Source organism: Phodopus roborovskii, unplaced genomic scaffold (genome assembly GCF_943737965.1).
Source record: "Phodopus roborovskii unplaced genomic scaffold, PHOROB, whole genome shotgun sequence".
Taxonomy (NCBI): domain Eukaryota; kingdom Metazoa; phylum Chordata; class Mammalia; order Rodentia; family Cricetidae; genus Phodopus; species Phodopus roborovskii.
The window spans coordinates 2,019,860-2,036,221 of record NW_026125264.1 but is presented as its reverse complement, the minus strand read 5'-3'; the positions used below and the strand labels follow the sequence as shown (position 1 = coordinate 2,036,221).

The 16,362-nt window shown below is 41.8% G+C and overlaps 1 pseudogene; it reads right to left on the bottom strand.

Moving 5' to 3' along the window:
• Nucleotides 1-1,339: 1,339 nt before the first annotated feature.
• On the bottom strand, nt 1,340-2,072 carry LOC127228345 (serine/arginine-rich splicing factor 3-like; annotated as a pseudogene).
• Nucleotides 2,073-16,362: the final 14,290 nt, after the last annotated feature.

Here is a 16,362-nt window from a genome sequence, read left to right as displayed (position 1 = left end):
CTCATGATGGAAGCAGAAAGCAGCTTTCTGCAAGATGTCCTGTCCTCTGCGTGAACACTGGCACACATGTATACACATGTCCATGTACACACACACATGCACAAAGCCATGTCTTAGTCACTGTTCTTTTGCTATGAAGAGATACAATGATCAAGGCAACTCATAAATGAAAGCATTTGATTGGAGGCTTGCTTACAGTTCAGAGGGTTAGTCCATGATTATCATGGTGGGAAGCAGAAAGGGGTGGTGCAGGAGCAATACCTAAGCTTTATATCCTGATCTGCAGGCAACAGGCAGAGACCAAGAGAGGCTGGACCTGACCTGGCCTGGCCTTTTGAAACCTCACAGGCACCCCCAGTAATACACTTTCTCCAACAAAGCCACACCTAATCATTCTAATCCTTTAAAACGGTTCTACTCCCCTATGGGGACCATTCCTATTCAAACCATCACAATATATATATATATATATATATATATATATATATATATATATATAAAATTTAAAAAGAGAAGCTATTTATTAAAAACCATTTAAACAAAGATTTGAGCAAGACATCTAGAGGAAGAGACTCAGGCTAAGATAAGACACCCAGGAATGGTGTGGCCCTCTCAAGGAAGAGTGGCCATCACATGTCTTAGCATCAGCTATATATACCAGTTTGATGGCTGTCAAGTTAATTTCAAAAGATTGCTAAGAAACCATTTTTTCCTTTTTCTGTCAAATGGGATGGCTCTAGAGTAATTGGGGTGTGTAAGATCCCATCTTTGGGGGGCTGAAGTTGGATCCCGCTGACTGAATATAGTTGGGAGGGAATTCCAGTGAATACTGGACACCCCAAGTTTATTCTTCAACATTCTAATATACCCAAACCAAAAAGGGGGAACTGGCAAGAGACTTCTTTATCATGATACAAGGATCAAACAGACCGTTAATTTTCTTTCTTTTTTTTTAAACAATTTGTAACCAAAACTTTAATCCCAAGGATTCTCACAAACATATTACAAGTGACAGCATGAAAAAGAAATCTTGCACAGTAACTCAAAGGTTCAGCTCTACAATGTACCCTTACACTGATAGGACACTGGTAACTTAAAGTCTTCCATTTCCAAATAAAGAATGTTGCAGCTATGCGTCCATATATAGCAATCAGTAAGGAACCTCTGAAAGCCTTCAGGGTGCAGTTCCCATCCTTTACCTGTTAGCTGGTGTTCACTAACAGCTTTTAAAGACTGTCTATCATTTTACCCACAGCTCCACACCATATCCCAGCTACTAGACAAACTAGAGCTTTATTCCATTTCCACCAGTGGTTTCTGTATCATTAGCACATCACACTTTAACTGGGCAGGATCTAGGTTTATTTCAGTCTATGAAAAACTAAAGTTCAAAGCAAATTTGAACAGCTAAAACATCTTAAAAATGCACCAAGATTATGAAGTATCAAACAAAACTTGAATTTCCTGTACATACTCCTGTCAAATGAAGTTATTTCCTGTACACCACTTCTTTAGCAAGCTGGTCTTCTATTTCCTTTCATTTGACCTAGATCGGCTACGAGACCTAGAGAAAGACCGAGATGGCTTGTGGTTTCTCTCCCGAGACAAAGACCTTTCTCTTCTCCTATTTCTAGAAAGTGACCTGCTCCGGCTTCGAGAGAAGCTTCTCTTTCTTGGAGATCTTCGCCGAGGTGGAGGACTCCTCCTTCGATAATCATCTCGAGGGCGACGGCCCCAAGAGGGCGGCGGACCACGATTGCGACTTTTTTTTTCATCATTCGACAGTTCCACTCTCACACGACAGCCACATAGTGTTCTTCCATCCAGCTCTCAGACAGCATCAGCTGCATCTCGGGGATCCTCAAATTCAACAAAAGCAAAGCCAGGAGGGTTCCGAGCAACCCACATACTTCGAAGTGGTCCATAATAGCCAAAAGCCCGCTCTAGTTCAGTCTTGTTCCCATTGATTCCAAGATTACCTACATACACCTTACAATCTAGTGGACAGGAATCACGATGCATTTCGAGATCCTGGGTTCAAACACCGAGGTTCAAACCCCAACACTCCGTCAGGCCCAACCACGCACTTCGGGATCTGCTTTAGCAGATGCTCTCCGTTCCCTGGCGTCCACGAAATGGCCCAGACTTCGTTAATTTTCTAAACATTCACTAGACTAAATCTCTCGTTAACTGACATGGAGGGTTAAGGGTAACCACACCTTAGACCAAGTTTCTTAGATAAGACATCCATACCTTAGACCAAACATCTTACAGTAGCTATGCCTTAGACCTGTAGGTCCTATGACTTTAACTTTGGAGGAGTAAGGAGAGTTTTGAACTCTCTGACCACAATTCAAGACGAAAAAAAGCCATTTTTATGGACCCTGGCAATTCCCCCCTTTGAAATGTAATTAATACCTGTGCTTCTGCCACAGGACAGATGACTGTCTGTCTAAGGTTGTCTACTCTCCTTCCAATGCATTAAGTTAGAGATAACACAGTCCTTGAGTACTGAATACCAGCAGCAAAACTTTTGTCCAACTCCTCCTCATATACTGAAGAGGGGCTTTAGCCACACATCACCTCCATAACAGTGTTCAATTGTTCTAATGAGTCTTTTTCCCCCAAAGGGGAAGTCTCTGAGGCAATAGCAGAAATGAGTTTTGACTGGAAAAAAATTGAGTTCTATGTCCAATGATGTAGTGTGGATAAACTGCTAGTCATTCAGTCATTGGCCAGATCCAGGATAATTAAAACTTACAGAGGCCTGGGAAGCTGATGCAGCAGATTTGTTGAGAAACTGGAAATCACTGGCCATCATTATAATCTCCCTCTTTTCTCAGACTGTAGAATGAAGACATTAGAGGGTCAGGAACACAGCTTCAGCAGATCTCCAGCAGTCATGGTATCATCAGGTCTGGCATTCTTCTGCTCCACACACCTCACCAGACGTTCCGGCAGCCATCAAGCTTTGTTTTCTTCCTGAAAGAAAACACAAAAATATGCTCTTGATCCCATATCAAAACAGGATCAAGTCCTTTCCATAATCCAGATCAAGTCCTTTCCATTTGATTTGAGCAAAAGTTGCATGAATGTAATCGTGCCAGAATCTATCAGTGGCAGATTGCTCACAGGGATCCACACTCAGAAAATTTAAAATGAAGAGTGTATGAGTATATAATGCATTATATGGAGACTGAGGGCACAACTTCCCTTTACTTTACTTACTTTCTGAAGTTGTGTTTTCAAGGAGCTATGGACACGCTACACAATTCCTTGTCCTTGAGGATTGTAAGGAATGCCTGTTTTGTGTTCAATTTTCCATTGGGAGCAAAATTGCTGAAATGCTTTACTAATATATCTGGATCTATTATGCATTTTTATAATTTTAGGAATTCCCATGTAAGAAAAAAATTTTAAGCAATAAGTTATCACATGCTTAGTGGCTTCTCCATTTTTTTCAGTGACCATTAAGAAACCTGAATATATATCAACTGCCACATGAACATATTTTAATTTGCCAGATTCTGCAATGTAAGTAACATTAACTTGCCATAAATGATTAGGAAGCAGGCCTCAAGAATTTACTCCTATATTAGGCACAGGTAAATGTGGTGGGAACATACATTGTCTGACAATTTGACAAGCAGTTTTACTTGTTAAAACAAATTGTTTTCTTAGACTTTTGCTAATTTGGGGATGAAAGACATGTGACTGCTGAGCCACTTCTACCTGGGATAAATCAACCATCTTTGTTAATCTATCAGCTGATCAATTACCTTTAGCCAGTCTACCAGGAAGACTTGAACGAGCCCTTATATGATTCACAAAGCATGGTGATTTTCTTTGACGAATGGCATTTTGAAATTGCGGGAACATATTTTAACCTGACCATTACTAGTTCCAACGTATGGAACTCTCTTTATTACTTTAAGTGCTTTAAAAACTTCATGACTATCGGTTTACAAGTTAAATGAATAATTCACAAGAAGCTGAAAAACTATTGCAACAGCTCATAATTCAACTATTTGAGCTGAAGCTGGAGTTGTTTGTACTACTTATCTTTTACCATCAATAATATAAGCTGCCTTTCCATTAGAAGATCCATCAGTAAAAACTAACATGGCGGGCCATTCATACACTTAGTTGATAGTCTTCAGAGCCCTAATTCCATGTCCAGTAGGACCAGAGGGAGGCTGTGATGCTAGGATGAAGCTCATGAGATTTTTGATGAAACTGAGTCATGAAACTATAACCATTGAATTGAAGAATGGAACACAAGTCCATGGAACAGTCACAGGTGTAGATGTCAGAATGAACACACATCTTAAAGCTGTGAAAATGACCTTAAAGGACAGAGAGCCTGTGCAGTTGTAAACATTGAGTATTTGAGGAAATAACATTCGATATTTTATTCTACCAGACAGCTTACCTCTGGATACATTACTTGTGGATGTTGAACCTAAGGTGAAATCTAAGAAAAGGGAAGCTGTTGCAGGAAGAGATTGAGGCTGAGGTAGAGGAAGAGGACGTGGTCGTAGCAAAGGAAGAGGGGATCCTACATGATAATGTCTTTCAAGATTACTCTTTCAAAGTGATAAAGAATTGGGGGATATTTTTTGTACAGGTTTGTTTGTTTGTCAGTTTTTAATAAACATAAGTGTGGGGATGGAGTTTTCTGCTGATTATAAAAAAAAAAAACCCAAAAACTAACATAGCATTTTTTTATTATAGGATATCTCTTTACAATTTTAGGCAATATAAAAGGATGCATTTGTGCAAATTACAGCAGTCTATCAGCTGGAAACTGATTATCAATTTGGCCCCAAAACTGAACAAAAGCAATTGCCCAAGAACCATTACTTTGAAATAATAAATCAATTTGTTGTTTGGTATAAGGAACATAGAAAACACTTGGTTCTCTGCCAAAATATTTCTGCACCATAGAAGCTATTGCTTCATAATAAGGGTTTAACAAATACTTTGGCTGGGGAAACAAGTTGGCTAAACCATGATAATTGTCCCTCTTGCCATAAGACAGTAGGCAGACTATGCCCTGTAGGGAGTATATAAGCTTCCTATGGTTTTGCACAGTCAATATATCATACTTGCTGATATTGGGTAGCATTCTCAACCTGTGAGAGAACCTCTGTACCTCTTCAGTTAACTGTCTAAGGAATTTAGAATCATTGTCCTCTTTTAGAACATCACTTTAAGGTTCCAAATCTCCAGTAGATACTGATAAATAAGGTCATAACTATTGAATATTTCCCAATAACTTCTGAAAATCATTCAAAGATTGCAAGCTATCTTTCCTAATTTCCAATTTTTGAGGCTTAATTTCTTTAGGATATAACATATGTCCCAAAATACCAAGAAAACAGTTGTCTTTGCACTTTTTCAGGAGCAATTACTAATCCTGCCTTGGCAAGGTTCTGCTGCAGCTGTCCATATGTTGCAAGCAAAATATCTTCACTTTTATGGGTAAGAAAAATATCATCCATATAATGAACAATAGAAACATGCAGAAATTGATCTCTAATAATTTGTATCGCTTGAGCCACAAACATCTGGCATGGTGTTGTGCTATTGGCCATACCCTGGGACAAGACCTTCCATTGATACCTCTTCATGGGATCCTTGAAATTAACTGATGGAACACTAAATATAAATCCATGACAGTCTTGGGGAGCCAAAGCATGCTATTAAAAATAATCTTTTAAATCTAAAATAATCTTATAACTATCTTTTGGGATGGCTGTGAAGCTCCCATTAGCTGCATGGTCTCATTAACTTTTCTCAAATCTTGTATTAGTTGCCACTTTCCAGATTTCTTTTTAATCATGAAAATAGGAACATTCCAGGGGGAATTAGAAGGCCTAATATGACCATTGTCCAGCTGTTCCTGCACTAACTGCTGGGCAGCTTGTATTTTTTTCTTCTGATAGAGGCCAGCGATTTAATCCATACTGGCTCATCACTTTTCCAAAGTATAGGTCGGCATGGAGTACAGGCTTCTCAGTGACCTTTCCTAAAAATACCCTAATCATGCTCTAGGAAGTCTCATGCTAGGCATGCTAGGATCAAGTCTTCCCTCATTCTCCTTTCCTGGCCCTTGATTGGGCAACGATCAATCTCTGTTGGAACATTTGATTAGCAACAACTGAATTGGGGCTACATAAATATACACCCATTCAAGTCATAATGTCTCAAGCACATAATTTTACAGGTAAATGAGGAACAATATATGGTCAAAAAGTCCCTTTGTGACCTCTTCATCTTTCCACACAAGTTCATTGCTACTTTGCTCAGGACTCTGAGTCTAACCAATGCCTTGCAGCTGTGTAATGTTTTCTGTCTTTGGCCACATAGAAGACCATTGACTGGTTGTGATAACAGGCACATCTACGCCAGTTATTTAGGAGGCCAGAAAAGCTTTTGCCGTTCATAAACAAAGTGAGTTCTGGGTGCTATGGACCTATGGCTTGTAGCCACTAGGCACCAGATGAACCAAACCCAGATTTTCCTCTCTTATCCCACTTAACCTGGTTCTTTGTTTGCATTTGGGGAAGTAAAATAAATTGTGCAAGTCTCTGGCCTGACTTTACCACTGAAATTCCATTTGGTGAATGAGTCATATCCTTGATTTTTCTCTCAAAATCAGCATCAATAACTCTGGGAGCAACAAAGATTCCCTGCATGGTGGTGCTACTTCTTCCTATTAACAATCCTACAGTGCCATGAACACCAATGGGAAGGGCTTACATCCCCATTTCTGGAGTAAAAACTGAGTAGGTGGTTGAGCAGAGATCTAGCACTTCCTACTATGGCTATGTAGAGGTCCTGAATGGATTTCCTTGTGGGGGAAACGCTGCTGGATGGTCCCTTAGATTTGTCTTGGGGCCTGAGGTGGGCCACCCTGGTAGTTTCACTGCAGTGGATTCCCCTGGGCATCCTTCTTAGATTTACATTCATTAGCCCAATGTTTTCCTCTCCTTCATCCCGGGCACAAACCAGGTTCCTTTCTCACTTCTTTGTTAGGACACTGCCTGACCTGGTACCCTTTTTAACCACATCCAAAGCGACTCTGAGAAGGTCTTGTGGCCTTCTTTCTCCCTGAGTCTTAATTCCTTTGTTGGAATAAAATACCCTTAACTGAAATCTCTTGTAATGCAGCAGCCATAGTTGACCCCTGAGTATATGAGTGTCCAATATTTGAACAAATTTGAATAAATTATTCTATGTGACTTTTCTTTCTATGATGTCTTAGAGAAGTTTGGCATTCTGCAATAGCATTCTCAAAGGCTAGCTGTTTAACAATCAAGAGTCCAGCTTCTGTATCTCCCATTAGGCTGGATGATGTCTGCATTAGTCTAAAGACAATGTTCTGAAATAATCCATAGGGTCCCTGCCTTACTTTTGGCTATGCTCCAGCAGATGGAAGCATGTTCCAGGCCCTCTTGGCAGCTGCACTAACCTGGGTATACACTGCCACCTCAAAACCTAGCTGCTGATCTGTCCTGCCTTTCTCAATTCCCCCTCTCAGGCACAAACTGTGGGCAAGTCACCTGGGTTCCGACTGTAGCCCTGCAAAGACAGCTTTATAACCTTGGAAGAGTAAGGATAGTTTTGAACTCTCTGACCTTAAATCAAGATGAAGTGAAGTTGTTTTTATGGGCCCCAATAGGGATGGAATTCTTTTTAAAGGAAAAACATTTAATTGGGGCTGCTTACAGTTTCAGAGGTTTAGTCCATTACCATCATGCTGTGACATGGTGGCAGGCAAGCAGACATGTTCTGGAGAAGGAGCTACTCAGTTTTTACTACATCTTGACCCCACAGGCAACAGGAAGTGGTCTTGGAATTCTAATCTGATAAGGTAAACCCAGGAACCATTAATATTGTACAAGCCATGGAACTGGAGGGATGGCTCAGCAAGGGGCTGGAGAGATGGCTCAGAGATTAAGAGTACTTGCTGCTCTTCCAGAGGATCTGGGTTCAATTTCCAGCACACATATGGCAGCTCACAACTGTCTGTAATTCTGGTTCCAGGGGATCTGGCACCCTCATACAAATATACATGTAGGCAAAATAAATTATTTAAAAAAGGATTGTGCAAGCAACTAGGATGTGTCTTTCCCCTGTAAGTGGGTTTTCTGGTGAGATTCCTAGCAGATTTTGACTGGGGAGGGAGAAAGGTCTTAAGCAAATGTTAATTGTGTGTGTTGGAATTCTAGACATTCAGCTGGCCAATGACTTCACCTGGACCCTTGAATGAGGGGCTCCCTTCTCTTTCAATGTTTCCACAATGTTCCCTGTCAGTTTTAATCCTGAGTCATGGGAATTGGATTTGTTGGGCCTGTTGTAGAACATGGATAGAGGAGAGACACTATTTTAGGCATATTTTAGTCATGGCCTCAGAACCTGCATATTAGAGATTGCAAGGCAATGACAGTAGCTAATAATATAGAGGGTTTCATGAAGCAGGCTGTCACTATGCAGCCAAGGCCGGCTCTGAGTTCACTGTACCCCAACTCAGGAACTAGTCCTCAATTTTTTTTTTCATTTTCAGTTTTATTTTTGAGACAGAGTCACACTATGTAGTCCTGGCTTACCTAGAACTTACTATGTAGATCATGCTGGTCTTGAACTCACTGTGATCTGCCTGTTTCTGCTTCTGGAGTGCTGGAAACAAAGGCATGCCCCACCATGCTCAGCTAAGAATTTTTTTTTTTAATGAACCAGGCTCACATATATAATCTCACCACTGTGGAAGCGGAACATGAAGATTGCTGTGCTTTCAAAGCCAGCCTGACCATATGAGACCCTGTCCCAAAGGGCCAAAACAACAAAGAAATTTCTGATATTACATAAAATTGTGCATTGTGAAGGAAGCATAGTCCTCTGTACAGTTCATCCCTGGGCACCCAGGAAATGGGCAATGATGACAGCTCATTTCCAGGCCTGGCTGTGGGTCCAGGCAGCAGTTTTGTGGGATACTGATGTGCTTTAGGAAAGGTGTGCTGCCCACCTTTCAGACACTGGCCTGCTAGGCACTGCTAATGCCCTGGGGGAGGTGCGAGGTAGTTAATCATTGTCAGCTCTGGGCAGCAGGTCTGCGTGGACATGTGTAGGAAGAGGGCAGGCACACTGCTGTCTGGCTTCTGGTGACCCAGATAGGGCCTGTCTGAGGGATTGAAGTCCAAGGCTGTGGGAGACAACATGTCCTTAACTTAGGCCTCCCTCTCCACACCAGCTTGTTTTGAAAGTTGTCCCCTACCCCCATACTGTACCTTGAGGGAGTAAACCCACTAGGGCTCAGTCTCCCACTCATGGCAGGCCACTCAGATTACTTAGTGACACTGATATGCTCTGAGGGGAAATGCTTATTCTGAACACATTCCAGCAGCTGTCCTGAAAGTCTGCCTTCCTGGCCTCAGGAACTGTCCACAATCAGCTAGTTTGTTGTACTGAGTCATGGTTCCTCGATGATGGGATTGGATCAGACACTTCCCCAGTCTGTGGGGGAGCCAAGAGAGTCTTTGTTGGTGGCTGTGTCAGAGATCAGAGGAGCAACAGGTGGCAACTGAAGTTCAAGGTGTCAGCCCACCAGGAGGCAACTCCCTGGTGAATCGGGGATAGGCAAGGCCTCCAGGATCCCAGACCCCAGAATGTCTTTTGCTTCAGCTGTGCCTTTACAAGTTTGCTGCTGCTATGTTTCTCTGGTATCTGGCATGGTGTGAATGAGTGTAGTGTTATGAGTCTGTTTTTCTCGCCAGCTAGTCTGGTCCCACCGCCACACCAGCCCCAAATAACACACAGAGACGCTGTATCAGATATAAAGCTGTTGGTCAGTTACTAGTTTCTTATCGGCTAGCTCTGTCTTAAATATTAATCCATTTATATTAATCTAAGTATTTCCACATGATCTCATCTTACTGGAGAGAGAGTCCAAAGTTCTGCTCTCTCTGTCCTCCATGTTGAATCTCCTCCCTACTTCTTCCTCTCTCCACCTGGTCTCCTAGTCCCACCTATCTTGCTTTCCTATTGGCCAACAGTGCTTTATTCATTAACCAATTTCTATTAATCTAAGTATTTCCACGTGGTCTCATCTTACTAGAGAGAGGGCCCAGACCTCTGTTCTCTCAAGTCTCTCCATGTTGACTCCTCCCTGTAGTAGGATATTCACTTTGTCTCCTTCTGTGGCACTGACCACACCCATTGGGGGGGTGGAGCCAGGGGCAGAAGTGACCTGTGGTACTAGGTCTGAGGAGGAAGGGGGGAATGCTCGCTTGCAAGCCACACGGGGACAGGAGGACTTCCGGAGGCATCCTCGGGAGCAGGAACCTGATGGTGTTCACCTGTCTATGTTGTGAGTTATTTCTCCCTGAATAAACATCTGTTCGGCCTAATTGTTTATCCTGATCCTTATTAAACTGCAATATCTGGTGTCAAAAGTGGGAAGGATTCTATGTTTTGCATTCTAATTTTCAGCTCTCCATTATCATTTTCAATATTCTGAACCTTTTTTTTTAACATTCTATGTTTTACATTCTAATTTTAAACTCTCCATTGTCATTTTCCATATTTTGAATCCTTATTACTAACTCTCTTATGGTTTGTACAAGTTCCTTATTGTCTGCTCTAATCTCAAACCATTTCTTTAAAAATATCATAATAATGATGAAACCCATTGCTATTACCAAAAAAATGTATTGGTTAAGTCATGATTTTCTAAATTCCTTCTATACAAGAAGTAAAAGAATTCCTAAAGTCCTGCAGTGTAAGATTATTTGCCATAGTTGGTCTCAGATATTATATCAACTTAAATTGCAAAGATTGTTGCGATTACCTTAGGTGTAATTCTGCTGTCCTGGAACTTTGATGGTTTTTAGCTGTGGTAGTTATGCCTGGAGATGTCCCACCAAATAGCGTCTAGCAGCAGATGATCCTTCTGATCTTGGTCCCTGTAGAATAGCTCTTAACAAACTATGGCAAACAAAATTTTGTTAAACAAATGAGTAAAAGGAGCCTTGTGGAATTGCTGGGACCGCAGGGCTAATCGCGAGAAACACACAAACAGGGCGGGCGCCATGCGGCTCTGTGCGAATGCAAAGTGGGGAAATGGGCAAAAACTGAGAAGCAGTGAGTGCCTTCTCAGGGCCACTGTGGAGGCAAAGGAGTTGTAGGGCAGAGGCAAATGTCCCAAAGCTGTGGTGTGTCCACCTGGTTAGGCAGGGGACCCTGCCCGTTCGGGAATGGTGGGGAAAGGGAGCGGCGTCTGCCGCCTGGGTGAAAACCAGGTCCGGTGAAAATCCGGATCCCACTTCTGACACCAGATATTGTGGTTTAATAAGGATCAGGATAAACAATTAGGCTGAACAGATGTTTATTCAGGGAGAAATAACTCACAACATAGACAGGTGAAAACCAGCAGGTTCCTGCTCCCGAGGACGCCTCCGGAAGTCCTCCTGTCCCCGTGCTGCTTGCAAGCGAGTGTTCCCCACCCCCCAGACCTAGTACCACAGGTCACTTCTGCCCCTGGCTCCACCCCCCCCAATGGGCATGGTCAGTGCCACAGAAGGAGACAAAGTGAATATCCCACTACACCTCCCTACTTCTTCCTCTCTCCACCTAGTCTCCTAGTCCCGCCTATCTTGCTTTCCTATTGGTCAACAGTGCTTTATTCATTAACCAATAAGAGAAACATATTTACAGAATGACATCTCCCATCAGTGTAGTGTGTTTATCTCATGGAAATATCCTGTTCTACTGGGCATTTTTACCTGTGGATTATTATGAAGATGATTTCTTCCTAAGATGTACTGTCAATTTGGCAATAATAATGTTAGTTTAAATAGAGTTTTGATGATTAAACATAAAACAAGGAAGTATCACACAGCTAGAACACATGAGTTTCTATTGAGGAGCCATATAGACTGTGGCTTAGGTTAGTTAATTATTAAGAAAAACAATTGATTCCCAGTAGCCCAGCTAGCTTAAAGTTTTTAACCTTAATGTTGGGAAATGGTGTTCACAAGTTTCAGGGTACAACATAGCTGAAACAAAGTTTGGAAAAGAACTTAAAGTTATACTAAGATGTTTTTGTTAAATAGCTTTGAGATGGAAAAACCCTAGAAGACAATCTAACGTTTTTGGGAGATACATAGTTGAGTGAGGAACTCTTTAAACTCAGGGAACAAGAACAAGGCATCCCAGTTATTACTAGCTGATGCACTTTTTCTTGCTAGGATTGGTTGATGACCAAAGGGTAATTCCCTATAGCCATTTCTGTCCTCAATCTCATGATACAAAAAGCTATTGATGAGTGGATATACACCCTAAAGACTTAAAGCAGAGCTGTCTGATTCTATTTCATATACAAAAATTTAGTTTTGTGATTCCTTTAAGATTCCTTATAAGATTACCTTTCAGGATAAGTAATAAAGTAATTGGCCCTTTGTAACTGCAAAACTCAGCCTGCTGATGAAAGATCTGACTGAGAAGAATATCTTGCCTGCCTGCACAGTTAATCTATAACAAGTTGCAAATGTAGGTGGGTTCTTGTAATAATTTGTTTTTCACCTGTATTATTAAAGTGTTTAGTAATGTTAAGGTTGTGGAAAGCATGCTGTTTTTTTATTTGTATCCATTGTAATCATTCATTTGAAAAACAGAATGTAATCATATTGTAATTTTTTAATGCTCTTTAAAAAAGACTTATTTATTATGTATACAGTGTTCTGCCTGCATTTCAGAAGAGGGTGCCATGTCTCATTATAGATGGCTGTGAGCCACCACGTGGTTGCTTGGAATTGAACTCAGGACCTCTGTCTGGAAGAATAGTCAGTCTTAATCTCTGAGCCATCCCTCCAGCCCCCACACTATAATTTTTATATTGCCTGAAAGATTTTGCTGGGGTGTATAAGCTGTAAGGGAAAGAATAAAGATAGAGTCAGAATGAGTTGGAAGGAGAACATCAAGAATTAGGAGGAGGACATCAAAAGAGAAAGAGAAGGAAAACATCAAGAGAGACAGAAGGGACATTTCTGGATAGAGATAAGAAAAGAGAATATAAAACACAGAAGAATAAAGGAGGAAGCCATCAAGAGTGTGTGTGTCTTTTTCCTAACCCTCATATAAAATTCATAATATGCACTGACTGCATGGATTCCCTTTGAGCCCTGCGGTGCTGGAGGCTGACCCCCTAGGCAGTGATAGTCTTTGTGTTGAGAAAAAAGTCCAAGAACAGCCCACCTGCCCACAGTTCACTCACAAACTATTCTATTTTCCCTTCCCAGGGAGATCCCTGTGTTCCCCTACAGCCCTCCTTGTTACTTAGCTTCTCTGGTCTGTGGATTATAAGCATGAATATCCTTTACTTTCCAGCTAATATCCACTTATAAGTGAGAACATATATCATGTTTGTTTTTCTGGATCTGGGTTTCCTTGCCCAGGATGACTTTTTTTTTTTTTTTTTTTTTTTTTTTTTTTTAAAAGTTCTGTTGGTTTTTCCAGACAGGGTTTCTCTGTGTAACAGCTCTTGCTGTCTTGGAACTCACTCCACAGATGAGGCTGGCCTCAAACTCACAGAGGTCTGCCTGCCTCTGCCTCTGCCTCCTGAGTGCTGAGATTAAAGGGCATGGTTTCATGATCTTATGGAGGCATTTTCTCAGTTGAGGCTCCCTCCTCTTAGATGCCTCTCGCCTGTGACATAAAATTAGCCATCACAACCAGGGATCTTGGTAAAGTTTAAAACCCTCATGGAGCAGAATAGATTTGTGGATGGTGCCTGAGATCGGAAGGTTTTTTGTTATATTTATTTATTTATTTATTTTACATTTGTGTAGTCGTTTAGTTTGTATGTACCTGTGTGTAAAGAGAACAGCTTGAGGGAGTCAGTTCTCTCCTTGCACTATGTGGGTTCTGGAGATCAGACTTAAGTTGTCAGGCTTGGCAGTCAGTGTCTTTATCCTTAAGCCATCCTGCTGGCCACAGATTCTGAAGTTCTAAGTAACTCTAAGAAAATGCCTTTATATAAAAAAAAAAAAGCCCCCAGACTGATAGCTGGGAATCCAGCATGGGACTGACTCAGGCCCCCCTGAATATGGGTCTCAGCCAGAAGGACTGAGCAGTCTAAGGGACCTCAGACAGTGGAGCCAGGATGTATCCCTGGTGCACAAAAGGACCTTGCGAACACATCCCCCATGGAGGGATAACTGCCTTAACCTAGAGACAGGAGAGAAGCCCTAGTCCCTACTTCACATGACCTGTCAGATCTACATGACCCCAACTGGATGGCATTCCCCTACATATGGAATTAGGGTGGGGGGATGGGAGGGGAGGGAGGTCAGGGTGCATGTGAGAGGGCAGAGAGAGTAAAAGGGAGGGAGGGAGAGGGAACTGGGATCAACATGTAAAATAATAAATTAAATTAAAAAAATGCTTTGACTCCAATTTAAGTTCAAGGACAAGTTACTGGGGAAAAGGATTTCTATTTTTGTTTCCACAGAAAATGAAAGGCTGTGGATTCCTTCCAGACTAATGTGGTTTGATCAAGCCAGACCGCCTGAAACAGAGTACTAGGTGATTCTACATTCAAAACAGCAGGACAAAGCAGCCTTACAGACTACAGCCAGGATTTCTGCATCGTAGAATCCCCCATGACAGCACCCCTTACCAGCAGGAAGTAGTTTGGGAAGAACGACGCCCAAATTCCCAAATATTGTCTATAAATGTTTGTTTTCATTTAAATCGACTTGGTTATATAGAATAAATTTTAAAAAAATGCCTTTATTAGGTCAGGGCCTTTGGCAGGATAAGAGAGGATCCCTTGCCCTGTTTGCACAGGGCTCATGCTTGGGTGATGGCCAAGTTTAAAGGATGCAGTTGGGGCTTGCTTGAATAAATTGCAAATACATCAGTGGGTACCATCCGGGGCTGTGTTACACAGTGCCCCCTGGTGGATGTGAAACCTATAACATCCCCAGGCAACTAAAGCGGTGCTTCTAGAAGGTTCTCTCTGAGGATAACCTTTTTCTGGTGAGTGTCTGGATGGGACAGAGTCGAGAAGACTAGAGCCAGATAGCTACTTAGTGGCAAACTTTCTCTAGGCAAAGATCAGAATGACCACCTTGGGCCCCATGAAGTGGAGGGATGGTACTTAACGAACTTTTTCCTGCTTAGGCCTGTGTAACCTATTGGTCACAGAGACCGGTAGCTCTGAGTGTGACCAACACAAAACTGTAACTTTACTTAAAACATTGAGTCTCTTTTTATGATGATAATTGATAACTTGATAGAACAATTCTTGAGTATGATCTTGTAGATTTGTGGTTCTCAACCTTCCTAATGCTGCGACCCTTTAATACAGTTCCTCATGCTGTGGTGATCTCCAACCATAAAACTTATTTTTGTTGCTCCTTCATAACTGTAATTTTGCTCCTGTTATGAATTGTAATTGTCTTAGGCAAAGACTGCCGTGAAAGAGTCCTCTGACACGCAATGGGGTCTCGAACCGTAGGTTGAGAAATACCGTTATAGATCATAATACCGTTTTGACACGGCTTAATTTTTGCAAACTCAACATAGATTTTAAAAGCAAAGACAGGAAGGGTGGCTCACGAACGTAATTGTGGCTTTTGGGAGACCCAGTTTGGAGGCTTGCAGTGTGTTCGATGTGAGTCCCGGAAAAGCCTACTACACTGCCAGCGTAGGCCCCACCTCAAACAACAGACTTTTAGCTTTGTCTATGCCCAATCCTGGGCCCACTTTTCAGATGATTATTTTTGAGTGTGTGTGGTCCAGGCTGTCTTCAGATGCAGAAACTGGTGCCACCACCTCCAAAGTAACAAAAGTTTACATCTATGGGTCACCTGTATGTTTTGTTTTGTTGTGGTGGCTTACTCCAACATTTTTTTTAAGTGCTAAGAATTGAATCTAGTAGCCAAATGTTGGTGGAGGCGGATCTCTGTGAGTTCGAGGCCAGCCTGGTCTATGGTGCTAGTTCCAGGACAGGCGAAAGCTACACAGAGAAACCCTGTCTGGAAAAAAAAAAAAAAAAAAAAGAATTGAATCTAGTGTCTTGCTATGCACATGTATGAGATTTAGCTACATCTATCATTCTAACATTTGGATGTCATGGGTTTTTGCTTTTTGTTTTGTTTTAATTTTTTTTATTTTTTTCTTTTTGGCTTTGAGACAACTTCTCCTTGTTAGCCCAGGCTGCCAACTTTCAATCCCCCTGCCTCAGCACCCCAATTCCTACCGTTGCAGATGAGGGCCCGGTTGCACTTGGTGTTGAATCCTTGAGAGCTTGCCTGGTATATCATTTTTCCTGTTTAGGCTTACAGCAGTTTCGTG